We start from the raw sequence: 12,733 nt of genomic DNA, 5'->3' as shown, positions 1-12,733 counted from the left end.
TTCATGGACAGATTCATGGGCAGGTTATAATGCACCTAATAACATCGCTTCCTTCTCAGATCCTGACCTGTGGAATCATCCTCTTCTTTTTCTTTTTTAATATATTTGTATTGATTTCAGAAAGGAAGGGAGAGGGAGAGAGAGAGAGATAAAAGCATCAATGATGAGAGAGAATCATTGATTAGCTGCCTCCTGCATGCCCCCTGTTGGGGATCGAGCCTGAAACCCAGGCATCTGCCCTGACTGCGAATTGAACGAGACTTCTTGGTTCATAGGTCCATGCTCAACCTCTGAGCCACACCAGTCGGGCTCATCATCTTTTTCTTATTTTCAGCTTGAACAGGTCAGGTTCTTGCTTCCTATTGGCCATTCATCCATTCTCTAATCCATAAGCCAGTTACTTAGTGCTGGACAATGAGACAGAATTTGAAGATAAAAGACAATACGTCCCTGCCAATACTTTCAAGAAGCCTTCTGTACAGTGCAGGAGACAGGCAGTTGAGACAATTCCTGGGCAAGGTGTTAAATGGCATGATTGGTGTGCTCATGGGGGCCTGGAGTAGACATGCTAATCACCCTGGAGTCAGTTCAGGCATGTGCACCTGTACATACCCCTAAACTAACTGAATTCCAATGGGGTACAAGAAGGGCATTTCAAGCAGAGAGAGAGCGAGTTGCACAAGGATTTGGAGGCCAAGACAATACAATCTAGGTGAAGAGTGTCTCTGAGTCTCCTGGGGACAGAGCTTTTCTGGATCTTCCTTGTAGAAGCAAGCAGGGGCCTTCCCTGGTGTGGAGACTTCACTTCATCATGGGAGTTCAGCAAGCCTGTGTTGGGTTCCATGTACTGGCTTCTCTCCCACTCCTACCATAGGAAAGCACATTTCTCTACGGCTCAGAAATATATGTAAGAAGGAAAGCTGTCTACTGAGAAAGCTCAGACATGAGTAATATATTTGTGATGAGCAGACTAGCAATCCTTCCCCCTTACCACATGGGGGAATGTCTGACACCTGCCTGGCAGTAGACAGATGCTGCTGTTGTTGCTTCTGGAATCAACATAAGGGTCACATAGCAGAGCCCCCAGCCAACAAGAGGCCCAGTGGGAAGGACGTGAGAGGCAACCTTCTGGAGGAGACAGGGAAGCTGTTTCCCACTGTCCCTGTAGGTTATAGCTTGTGGGCTCCTGGAAGACTTGCTTGGACAATACATCTGTTCATCCGTTTCTCAAGTTTCCCACTGGCTGGCGTTTCGAAGATATCTGCTGAAAAGCACAAATGTTATCCAGTGAGATGTCTCATTAAGCTGACACCAGATGATTGCCCTTAGTCTGAATTCAATGATACCAAGCAAGGTCTGAGGACTAGGACAGAAGAAATAGGGAAAATTTAACGGAAAGAAGAAAAATGTAAAAGGTATGGAGCATGGGGTAGGGTAGGCGAGGGGTAGTAACTAGAAGCTATTTGTGCCCTTTGGGGGAAGGGTTCTGCATGAGAGCCAGAGATGATCCAAAGAACAGGGCACCAAACCTTCCCCCTCACAACTTTGCATAGGGCCAGACCTCCTGTACAGAAAACTTAGAAGCAAAACATTTTGTCATCCTTGGACAGAAAGTACAAGACACAGATGCTATCTCAAGGAAGGAGGGAACGACTCAGAGGTGATAAGAGTCTAGGTTTAGATGGATCATGGGGCAACAGACATCATGGAAGCTGAAATGTTATTAAATAGTGATTAAATAGAATACCGGCATCATGGCTGCTTTGCTACTTCCTGTTTAGAAGTTATCTGATGTTATTCTTTATTCCTTTTCACCTGTTTCTCCCCCACTGTACTTTTCTCTTGCTGTGTAACGGATTACCACAAATTCTGTGATTTACAACAACACATGTTTATTATTTCACAATTTCTGTGGGCCAGGAGTTTGAGCATGACTGAGCTGAGTCCTCTTCTCAGGTTCTCATAATACTGAAGTCCAGGCATCAGCCAGGCTGCAAGCTTATCTGGTATTCAACTGGGAAGAGGTCACTTCCAAGCCCATTCAGGTTGCTGTAGGCCAGAGGCTGACCCCAGGCCCTAGAGCTTCCCCACATCATTCCTTGCCATATGGACTTCAACATGGCTGCTTGTTTCAGCAAGGAGAGGGTCCTGTCCAGTCTGCTAAAAGGGAATCTTATGTAACATAAAGTACCCCTGAGAATGACATCCTATCACTTTTGCCATAATCTATTGCCTGGAATCAGGTCACAGGTGGGAGTATGTCCCACCCACACTCAATAGTAGGGTATTATACTGGGAGTGGACACAAAGGGGTGGGAAATATGGGGGACACCCTAAGGTCTGCCCGGCATACCCACCCTCAGTCTTGTGCTAGGTGGCTGCCACTAACAACCTCTTGTAAATTAGATTCTTATCCTCCACTCCTAGGGAAAAGTCTTCAGCTCTAGAAGATGTTGGTATCATGTGTTTGATTCTGCCCTATACGTAAGCTTGAATTAATCATCTTAGAATATGAAGGCACACCGTTCTCCTCAAGTGCCCATCTCCTCTGTGGTTTTTTCTCAGTACCTGGGAGTGATCCTTGGAACTGTAATGTGCTTCTCATTATGAATCCAGGCTTGCTGTTATTCTTCCTGTTCCTTCTATCCCACGGCATCTATATTTATAGCAGCTCCTCTTTCAGGAAAACAATTTCACCGCAATTTTTGGCTTCTTGTTTTCCTTCCTTGACTGAGTACATGACGAACTGCTGTATCCCAGGGGGCTGTTTTTACCTGCAGTCTTTGAATTATTATACTACTGGCCAGCTTTGCCTACTGGGCCCCCTTGCGCTCTTCACTTCTCCACTAATGTGATTTTTCTTGTGAGCCCTTGGTTTTATCTTCCTGCATCTCACCTGCCTCTAGGGAAATTATCAGCTGTGAGTGAGATAGCACAGTCTGCACCTCACTCTAACTCGAGGAATGCTTCCTGCATAATCAATTGAAAAGGTACCAGGCTAAGAAAAACACCACCCCTGGCAAACAGCTGCTGGTGCGGCCTAATGAATACAGTGCTCACTGGGATTGTGTAGAATTTCTGCATTTCTCACATTTTGAGCAGGAATCTAATCTTTCTTACTCCTGCTTTTCCCTCCTCTCTCATACATTTGCTTGAACTCTCTCCCCTTTCCACATTACCTCCAGACTTCCATTTTTGCCAAATGTTTTAGGTCCCACAGACCTGACTTTTTCTAGTCTTTACCATGAAGTAAAGACTCTAATCCGTTACTTGGTGGCCATCTCCCATGTAAGACCAATTCTTTATGCTGCAAAGGGACCAATTAGGAAAGTATTTTTCTTTCCCTAAAGGAATTTCATCATGGCTCAAAATAATTCAGCCAACTTCCAGAAGTTTCTTTCTCCCAGCATGTTTAGCAGCAGGAAGAGTCAAATGTTCCTTAGTGCCTATGGCTCACTCCCCATATACACAAACAGGTTTGACGAAATTCAGTTTTTAAAAAAACATCCAGTTGAGATTAGAAAATCCCAAATGTTTTTCAGCTTGAAGTTTCCACTTCTCAACCAACTGTTTTTATATCCTGTTGGCTCAGCCTAAACCACTGACTATTTGGAAGTTGTGTTAGTAGGAGGCTTGTTTATTTTCCAGGCCACTAGGAGACCTGGTAGGATATGATTTTTATGGCTCTGTATCAAATGCACCAGTAATTATGTGTGCACTGCAATACATATAGGCAAGAATAAACCTTGTTAAGGTGTTATGATATAAGACATACTGCTTAATGAGTTCGTTCTCAATGGGTAATAAACGAAGGCCTGCAAATATTACTTCTATAACACACAGATAAGTTATATATTAACTACATACAGTATTTTATTTAATATATGGGTTATATTATATATTGACTAAAGTATATATTGACCATACATAACATGTATACACACACACACACACACACACACACACACACACACACACACATATTCAAATAATACTTAAATGCTGACAGTAAAAAAGCCACAATCTCTTCCATGGCTCCTGACTCACCTACACTAGTCCTGCTCCTCAGAGATAATCAGTTTTTAATGATTTCTGTTTGGGAGTTCTGTGGTAGTTATCCTAAATAATATGAGTTTATTTTTGTTTCTGGTTTTGTGGACTTTAGACCTTTAGCTATTAGCTTCATACTATATGATCTATGAGGGTTTAGCTTCTGTTTTCCCTGTCCCTCTCTCTGGAAAGCTTTAGGATATTCTCATAATGTTTGCTGTTCTAAAAATCTCACTATATTGTGCTGAGGGGTATCTATCTTCATTAATTATGCTGGGCATTGAGTAAGCTCTTTGTATTTAAAAATACTTTCCTCTCAACTCTGGGAAATGTTTGTTTTAGATTTGTTTTGATAATTTTCTGTCCTCTCTTACCTCTATTCTCTCTAGAATTCCTGGAATGAAATGTCAGACCTCATTAGGACTGATCTTCAATGTCTCCTGATTTTTTGCTCATTGTTTCTTCCTAACTGCCTTTTGTTCTATTTTCTAGGAGCTTTCCTCAGCTTGGCCTTACACCCCATCTACCAAATATTCCATTTTCACAATGTATTTTTAATTTCCAAAAATTAATTTTGTTTTTTTATTATGCCTTTTGAAAAATATACATTGTATTTTTTTGTTTTGTTTTGTTGTCTCCATGAGAAAAAATTTTAAGTACTTCTGAATATACGGAATTTGTTTTTATTTTTCTGTAAATTCTCTTCTACTCACTTAGGTCTCTCTTCCCTCTTGGGAACAGCTGATGTCTATTTATTTTGGTGTTTCTCTTTCAAACGCTGGGAGATGTTTGATGGTCCCTCTAGACAGCAGGATGAGCAGTAAGCAGACTGCCCAGGAGCTCTGCTTGTGCTGCAGGAAGTGGCAGCTGGCGGGCTTTCTCCACTCTGAATGCCTAGGGGGGTACAGTGATTGCTGGTGGAGAGCTCCAGGTAACAACTGAGGAGGGCCTTATGCTGCGTTACCAACACCCATACTGGCTATTCTAGTTCTTCCCCAAACAGTTCATTCTATTCTGTTAAAGACAAGCTTTTGGATTAATTTGCTTGTGGGCAAGGACCTGGATTTCTATTGCATGTGGAGGCGAGGGAAAGGTGCAGCGGAGGCCACCTGTTCTATATAGAGACCTTCTAGTTCAGTGCTCCTCTCTACTCCCACCTTTTAGAATCAGAGCCACTTTGATTTCCCAAGGCAGGCCAGCCGCCTCCTGTGCTGCCAGATCCCGCTCCTCCAAGGTTTCTTTGGTGTCTTCCTCCCTTGTACTTTGTTACCTGAAACTCTCCTTCCACTTTCTGCATGCTGCAAACTGCTTGAAAACTCTCATCCTTCTCCTCTTCATTTCGTTGCTGTGACCATTTTTGTTTTTGTTTTGTTAAATTTTATTTTATTTTTAATGTCCTCTTAATGGGGTCTCAGCAAAAAAAAAAAAAAAAAGGTGATAAACAGATAAGGTCATTCCATGATCCTGAACTGAAAATCAGAATGAGAATCATGTCTCCAGTTGCCTCTTTCTGGAACTCAGGTATGTTAGTGCCTGCTGAGTTGTGTTTGTTTGTTTTTTATTGAACTGTAAGTATCAATGAATCTTTCAATAATTGGACTCACACTGGAATAAGTTACTTAAAAGAATTATTGTAAACATCCATGTCCTCTACTAGTATAAGTGAGGATTATAATACCTATCTAGTTGTTATGAGAATGTAAGGATTATATGCCCAGCACACTGCCTAATACATAAAAGGGACTAAATTATCTTTACTAACTAGTTATCTTTCTCTCTCCCTCATCACCTGAAATAACTCTATTATTTTAAAAATTGAATTATTTGATGTCATCTCACCTCCACTCCTGCCCATGCACAATCAGAGAGTTCACATGCACTCGGTGTAGATCCTTACAGGCACTCTGCTCATGATCTGAAGGTTGGGGCTGCTGATTCCTTTTTGACTAAGCACCTGGTAGGTTTGGTTATTATCACTGGCTTCTTCTTATTTTCTTGCCACTACTATTTGAACTCCAGTTAGGCAATGGAAGGAAACTCTCTCTCTCTCTAAATTTTGTTCAGCTAATGGATTTTGCAATCACTGGTTTTAGAAATTTCTTTTAATAGAGTTCAACTAATTGCTTCATTTGGAAGGAGTCAGCATCCAGCGAGCCCAAGTGTTGAAAGAAGGAGCAATGATGCTGTGGTGCCAGAGGTAACTCCAGCCTGGAGGACACAGCGCAGAGTCAGCTCATGAATCAAGAATGAACTCCATACTGTAAATAAGCCGAGAAACTTTACACCAAGCCAGGGTCGAGTTGACGAATGCTCTGGGCATTATTAACTAGTTAGGTCTTGCCGAAATATGAGGATCATGGCCGGGTGGAGGCCTTTCTTATGATTCATTTATTCCTAAAGCTGTGTTTGGCTGAGGCACTGCAGCATGTGGAAGCATGTGTTGGGGTAGGATGAGAGACCTGTATTCAACCTTGACCTTACCTCAGCTTTTATTCCATTAGGCTAATTACATCACCCCTTTAAGCCTTAGCTTCCTCATCTGAAAAAGGGGGTTAATAATATTTACCACATAGGGTTGTGATAAGGATTACAGTTTAAGGTGCAAAGCAGTGTGCTTGGCACATGGTAGAGTTTGGGATGTTAGTTGCTGTCCTTCTCTCTGTACTCCATATCTTCATAGCTTTTCCTCTGAGGAAAACAAGACAGTGATTACAAGACAGGCCAGGACAGTCTGTGAAAACACGGAGGAGCCCAGGCATTGTTTGGCTGGATCCTGGCCTTTACGCACTTGCCCTCTCCGTGACCGGGTGACTCATGAAAATGATGGGTCTTGGAAGACAGGGAGCACAAAGTTAGAACAACTGAAAGAATCAGCAAGTGGATTAAAGCTATTTACAAAACAGTGGCATTGTGCAATCAATGCTATTCCTAAGTATTAACTTCAGAATAATATATTGGACCTAAGGTTTTTTTTTAGGGGGTTAGTAATTTACAATCACCTTTTAAAAAAAATAATCACTTTATCTTGACTCCACAGCAATAGTAGGTCTTTTTGTTTTGTTGTTGCTGTTGTTAAGGATTTTTCTTGAGGTTGAGGAAATGAGGAGCAAAAGCAGGAATTTTCTGTATATTAAATCCATGGGGCATTTACCCCTTCTCTGGCTAATGATCTAAAATAAAACAAATCATAAATAGCAGGGGAGAAAAAACTTTGACAATTGTTTTTTTAAGTTTGACAATTTTATGAGCAAGGGTCTTTAAGCCTAGTTAGTGAGGGCATCTAGAGTACGCTGGAAATGGTATTTCAAAACTGTCCCTTTCATTTGGTTTCTGAGCTTGAAAGGAATCCAAACAAATATCCGTAAAATTCTTAAACATCCCCCCAAATACTAGAATTCTCAGGACACAAGAACTGTTAATGACTGAGGCCATGTCCCCACTCGCTGCAGGATGTCTACAGATGAAGTCTTCAGGGTAAGAACCCAGATACTCAACAGAGCATTTTCTTTTCATGCTTTCTAATTGCTTTAGAAAGGTTGTGGGGCAGGACACTACCCAAGTATATCTGAAACACTTTTTGGCAAAGAAATTAGGCAATTTCTAAAGTAGGCCCATTGGAAGCTCAGAATGAGTTTACCAGTATTTTTTAGAGATTTCCAATTCACAATGGGCATGAAGAACTCACCAATTAAGGTGACTTGATGGATAAAAAACCCCTGCTGCTCCCCATATTCCATGTTAAAAAAAAAACCCCACTTCAATTCTACTTAAGTCTGAAAACCTGTTGTTATAAGTTAATTTGTTGGGCTCAAGATTTTGCTCCCTAAGGAGATTTCAAATCTCATCATCAGCTACTTAACCATTTTTATTGTGGCTTGTGTAGTTTGAATGAGTAAACTAGATTCTCACATGACAGCTAGTTTTGTGGGAAGCATAGATGGAGATAACAGGAGAATTCTGAGTCCTCTATGGGGAGGGATCTTTATGAGTTGGAGAAAGGCTATTTCCTTCCATTCTACGTGGTTTTGTTGGGAGCCACATGCAATTTTATTCCCAGCCTTACTTCCCCTCCTACTAGAAGAACAATTTGGTTTACTAATAGATAGGCAGTATAGCACAATGGTCAAGTAAGACACTACTGAACTCAAATTCCAAGCTCATTGCTAGTTTGGACAAGTTATTTAAACTCGTTGAGCCTTAATTTATTCATCTTTATGATTTAAATAATAACAGCTACCTCATAGGATTATTATGATAATTTAACGAAACAATGCACATCAAGTCTTTTGGTTAGTGCCTGGTATGTTGTAAATACTCAAAAACTGTTGACATCATTATCATTACCATCACCCTCATCATCTGGTCCTAATAGGTATGGTCTCTGAACAGAAATCATTCGTTACTAGTTAGGTGCTGCCCAGCGAGACTTAGTTCTATTTTATCCTGACTTTTTATTTGTCCTTCGTTGGAAAACGAGGTGTACAAAGCATACCGCCCGATTTGACCTTGGGGATAGGATCAGACTAATAGGGACACACATGCCCATTTCTCAAATTTCTACTGATCTTAAATACCTCTCTGAAATTATATCTGTGTCTTATTTAAGATCCCAAAGTCCTGAATAAGAAGATATAAATAACCACAGGGAATTGTAGATGAATTTGGATGGACCTAGACATGGGGCGGCTCTTCAAGAGGTACAGACTCTTTTCCCGTCTGTCTAAAGCGTGTGGATGTATAAGTCTGAGGGAGGAGAAAAGAATAAGTAACAATGTTTTTGGTCTGCTTTCTTATCCTATGGAATCTCTCGGGATTATTTCTTCAAAGTTCCCCCAGCGTGTGTCTCTGACCCCATGATATAACATTTGTGAACAGCTCTGTGCAAACAATATGATCTTTTTTCCTCCCCCTCTTCCCAGTTCCCTGTGGGATTTTCCAGGATGAGCAGAGCCTTTTCATCCCAATAGCAAGCAGGACCAAGTATCTTCCCTTGTCACTAGCTGTCCTCCCCACCCTTTGCAAAACCTTCATTTAAGGATTTATGGAATGAACAAGACAGGTCCTGATTTGTTTGTTGTGTGCAGAAGCTGAAAGGAGCCAGAAAGAAAGAGCACCATTCCCAAACCTCAGGAGTTTCAGAAAGTATATTTTAATCAGAGAAATTTATTCAAAGGCACATCTTCCCAGTATATGTAAAATGAACTATTTTTATGAATAAAAAAATGAAACCAGAATGCAATAGTGCAGTAAAGGTTTGGGGAGGGGGCTAGTGGGGTGGTGGTCGGGGGGACATCTGCAATTCTTTCAACAATAAAGATACATTAAAAAATTTTTAAAAAATCTAATTGCCCTTTCAGTAGCCTTCTTGAGACTTATTTGTAGTAAGACCAATGACAAATCTGAAACAGTCAATCTAAAAATGCCTTTGTCATTCGGATGATAGCTTAAGCTATGACTTAGGTAACTGAGATGTGACTGACCTGATTTCCCCATTTCTGTTCTGTGGAAAGTCCAATGCCTTCCTCTGCTTTCTGCCGATCCCCAGGGGATTACGTGCTCACGATCACCTCTGAGCTACACAATTTACAGTTCTCTCCATGAAGCTTAAGCCGACTCTATTTTGAAACAGTTACCGAACAGCTTCCTTTCCTGACTTTTACAAAAATCTACCACATGAGCCATTTCTGAATGTTGGTGAAAGCAGGGAAGCAATTATAAAGGAACATAAAAACTGAAATTTGCTCATTAGCCATATCTGTCTTTAAAGATGTCCTTCAGATACCCTCCAACTTGGGCACCAGTCTCCCCCTGCTGCTGGGCTCTTCCCTGTCTCCTCCCTCATCTTATCATTCCTAGTGGACAATTTCTCTCTCTTTCCCTCCCTCCCTTCCTTCTTCCCTTCCTTCCTTCCTTCCTTCTTCCCTTCCTTCCTTCCTTCATTCATTTTTTGTCTTCTCCTTTTGATTGTCTCCCGCTTATCTATGCCCACACTTTCAATCTCTCAACCCCAGTGACTAAACTAAGGTATTTTTCTGTATAAAAGCATTTCCTTCCCAAAAAATTTTGGAGCGAGTTGCTAAGATAATAATGGGTTCTGAAACCTTTACCTATTTGTTCTGGAGGTGTATGAAAGTTCACTGAAAAGTGACACCACTCTGAAATTAATTTGAGGAAAGTTCACTAGAGGCCTGATACACTGAATTCACTGGCAATGTGAAAAGTTCCTCTTTGGCCTTTCCAGACCATTTTAATAAGAGAATGTTGAGTTGTCATTCTTTCTACCTGGCAAAAGAATGGGTGGAAAGAGCTCTGTGATATTTCTTTTCATAATGAGAAGGGTTATGGCCAAGTTATTTATTAGTTTCTAAAGGAAGATATGTACCACATGCTTCCTAGCTGTATTCTGTTTCCAGCTGGTAGTGTCTGGGCCTTGTTCCCACATGGAATGCACACATAAACACCTGCCCCCATTACCATCGGGAAGTATCCCTTTCTTATGCATCAAGGAAGAGGCAGACACTTATATTGTCATAATTTAGGAACATGGATGAAGAGCCCTTTTCTTCCCAAAATAACTCCTCCAATTTTATTCTGACTCCTGAAATGCTTTTAACAGAAGATTAAAGTCCTCTATTGATATAGGGCTTACAATGCAGTCCAAGAGAGGAATATGGGTAGTATATATTTATACCAAGATGTAAATTAATATCAGACCTTTTTTTCCTGAGAGTTTTTTTGTTTGTTGTTTTTAACAGGGAAAAGAAACCCAAGGGCCTTGAAGTAAGGGAAGTTGAAAAAGTGAACAAAATGGAAATGCTGTGATAGGAAGTTTATTTAGAGAAGGGAGAAGGTTGGAAGGGAAAGGAGACTAATGTTTACTGAGCACCTGCCTATGCCAGGCAATGTTCTGGGATGTTACCAAGTAATATATCTTATATAATTCCAAAACACTCTGAAGGATAAGAAAGATTGCCTTTTGTACCGAGCCACATCTGCTAACTCTCAGTCACGCGAACCCACTCCCTAACTGCAATGCATAATTCAACAAACATCTATGGACCTTCTCTCCTTCCTCCACCACCTGCCCCAAGCACAGAACGAGGCAGGGAAAAGTCTGGGGGCCAAACAGAGAAGATTGTAATATTACAGTAAGGGGTTTAAAGTTTACTCTGTAGGCCAGGATCAGTCATTAACAGTCTCGAGCTGAAAAAAACGTGCATGATTAATTTTAGCTGAAAGCATTCCAATGGCTTCCTGTTGTCTAAAACACTTCAAGGGCTCCTCATTACTCATGAGATAAAGACCAAAGTTCTTAGTATGGACTCCAAGGCTTTGCAATGTCTGGCTCCTACCTATCTCTTCAGCCTTGTCTTTAACTCCCCCTGCTTGCTGCAAGTGGGCCTCACATGTCTTCTGTTTTCACACTGCCACCCCTCACCCCCACAGGGTCTTTGTACACGTTGTTTCTTCTTCCAGGAAACCCTTTCCCCTTGGCTTGATTAGCTTCTCCTCCTTTAGTTCTCAGCCAGTCATTACTTCTTTGAGAAAGCTTTTCCCAACCCCCACCCCCCCCCAAACCCTACTAGGTCTAAGCCCCTAGCATAGGCACCTATATATTTGTGACTCCTTGATTACAGTAGTGCCCCCCACCCCACCCCACTTAGCCTCCATTTTACTTTCTGCAGTTTTAGTTGCCTGTGGTCAATTGCAGTCAAAAATAGTAAATGAAAAACTACAGAAATAAACAATTCGTAGATTTTAAATTGCATGCTGTTCTGAGCAGTGTGATGAAATTTTACACTGTCCCACTCCATCCCACCCGGGACATCTTCCCCCTTGTCTGTGCTATATCTGGCAATTTGGATATGTCAAAGAGAAGCCATACAATGAAAAGGTGAGTATGTATAAGAAAAAAACATAGTGTATATATAGGATCAGGCATCCAGTGAGGGTCTTGGAACATATTCCCCACAGATAAGGGGGGACTACTGTATGACCTGTCTTCTTCACTAGGCTATAATCAAGGACAAGGACTCTGTTTTGTTTATTATTTTCTCTCCAGTTCTAGTATAGCACCTGGCACATTGTAGACATGCAGTAAACATTTATTAAAAGCAAACAAAAATAGAAAAAAATGTTCTCTATAACAATGTAGAGGTTGGTTTGGGTGAGGGTTGGGTCGTAGACAGGAGTATCATGGAAGAAGCTTGCACCCAGTATACCTTCACACCCTGTAGTTCAGTGTGTGGTTGTAAATGAATAACCTCTCTTTGTGGCAGCCATGGGCTCATCGAAGTGATGGCTTCACTAGCAGCTTATTAGGCAGCATCCAAGGGCTGATTAATCCCACTCTCCAGGAATCATCCCAGTTCATCTCTTGGGTGTAAAACATCCCTGTCATTTTTCATTGGTTAATTAAGTGCAGTGACTGACTGGTCACAGATCAGAAAGGTAAAAGTATCATGTTGAATAAGAATGTGCAGAGAGTGGAAATATAGGGAGTTTTAGCTGTGTGTGAATAAAGGGGTTAACATTCAAATTACAGAAAGGAGACAGCGCAGGAAAATTGCTTTATTACAACTGTCTCTGAAATTGTGAAGGGTTAGAATAAGTGGGCTGATGAATCGGTGCTTTTCCCTTCATGCTGATGACTGCATGAGAATAAGTAGGCTCAATCCATAGG

Source organism: Myotis myotis, unplaced genomic scaffold (genome assembly GCF_014108235.1).
Source record: "Myotis myotis isolate mMyoMyo1 unplaced genomic scaffold, mMyoMyo1.p scaffold_m19_p_10, whole genome shotgun sequence".
Taxonomy (NCBI): Eukaryota; Metazoa; Chordata; class Mammalia; order Chiroptera; family Vespertilionidae; genus Myotis; species Myotis myotis.
Note: the sequence above shows the minus strand (reverse complement) of the source record.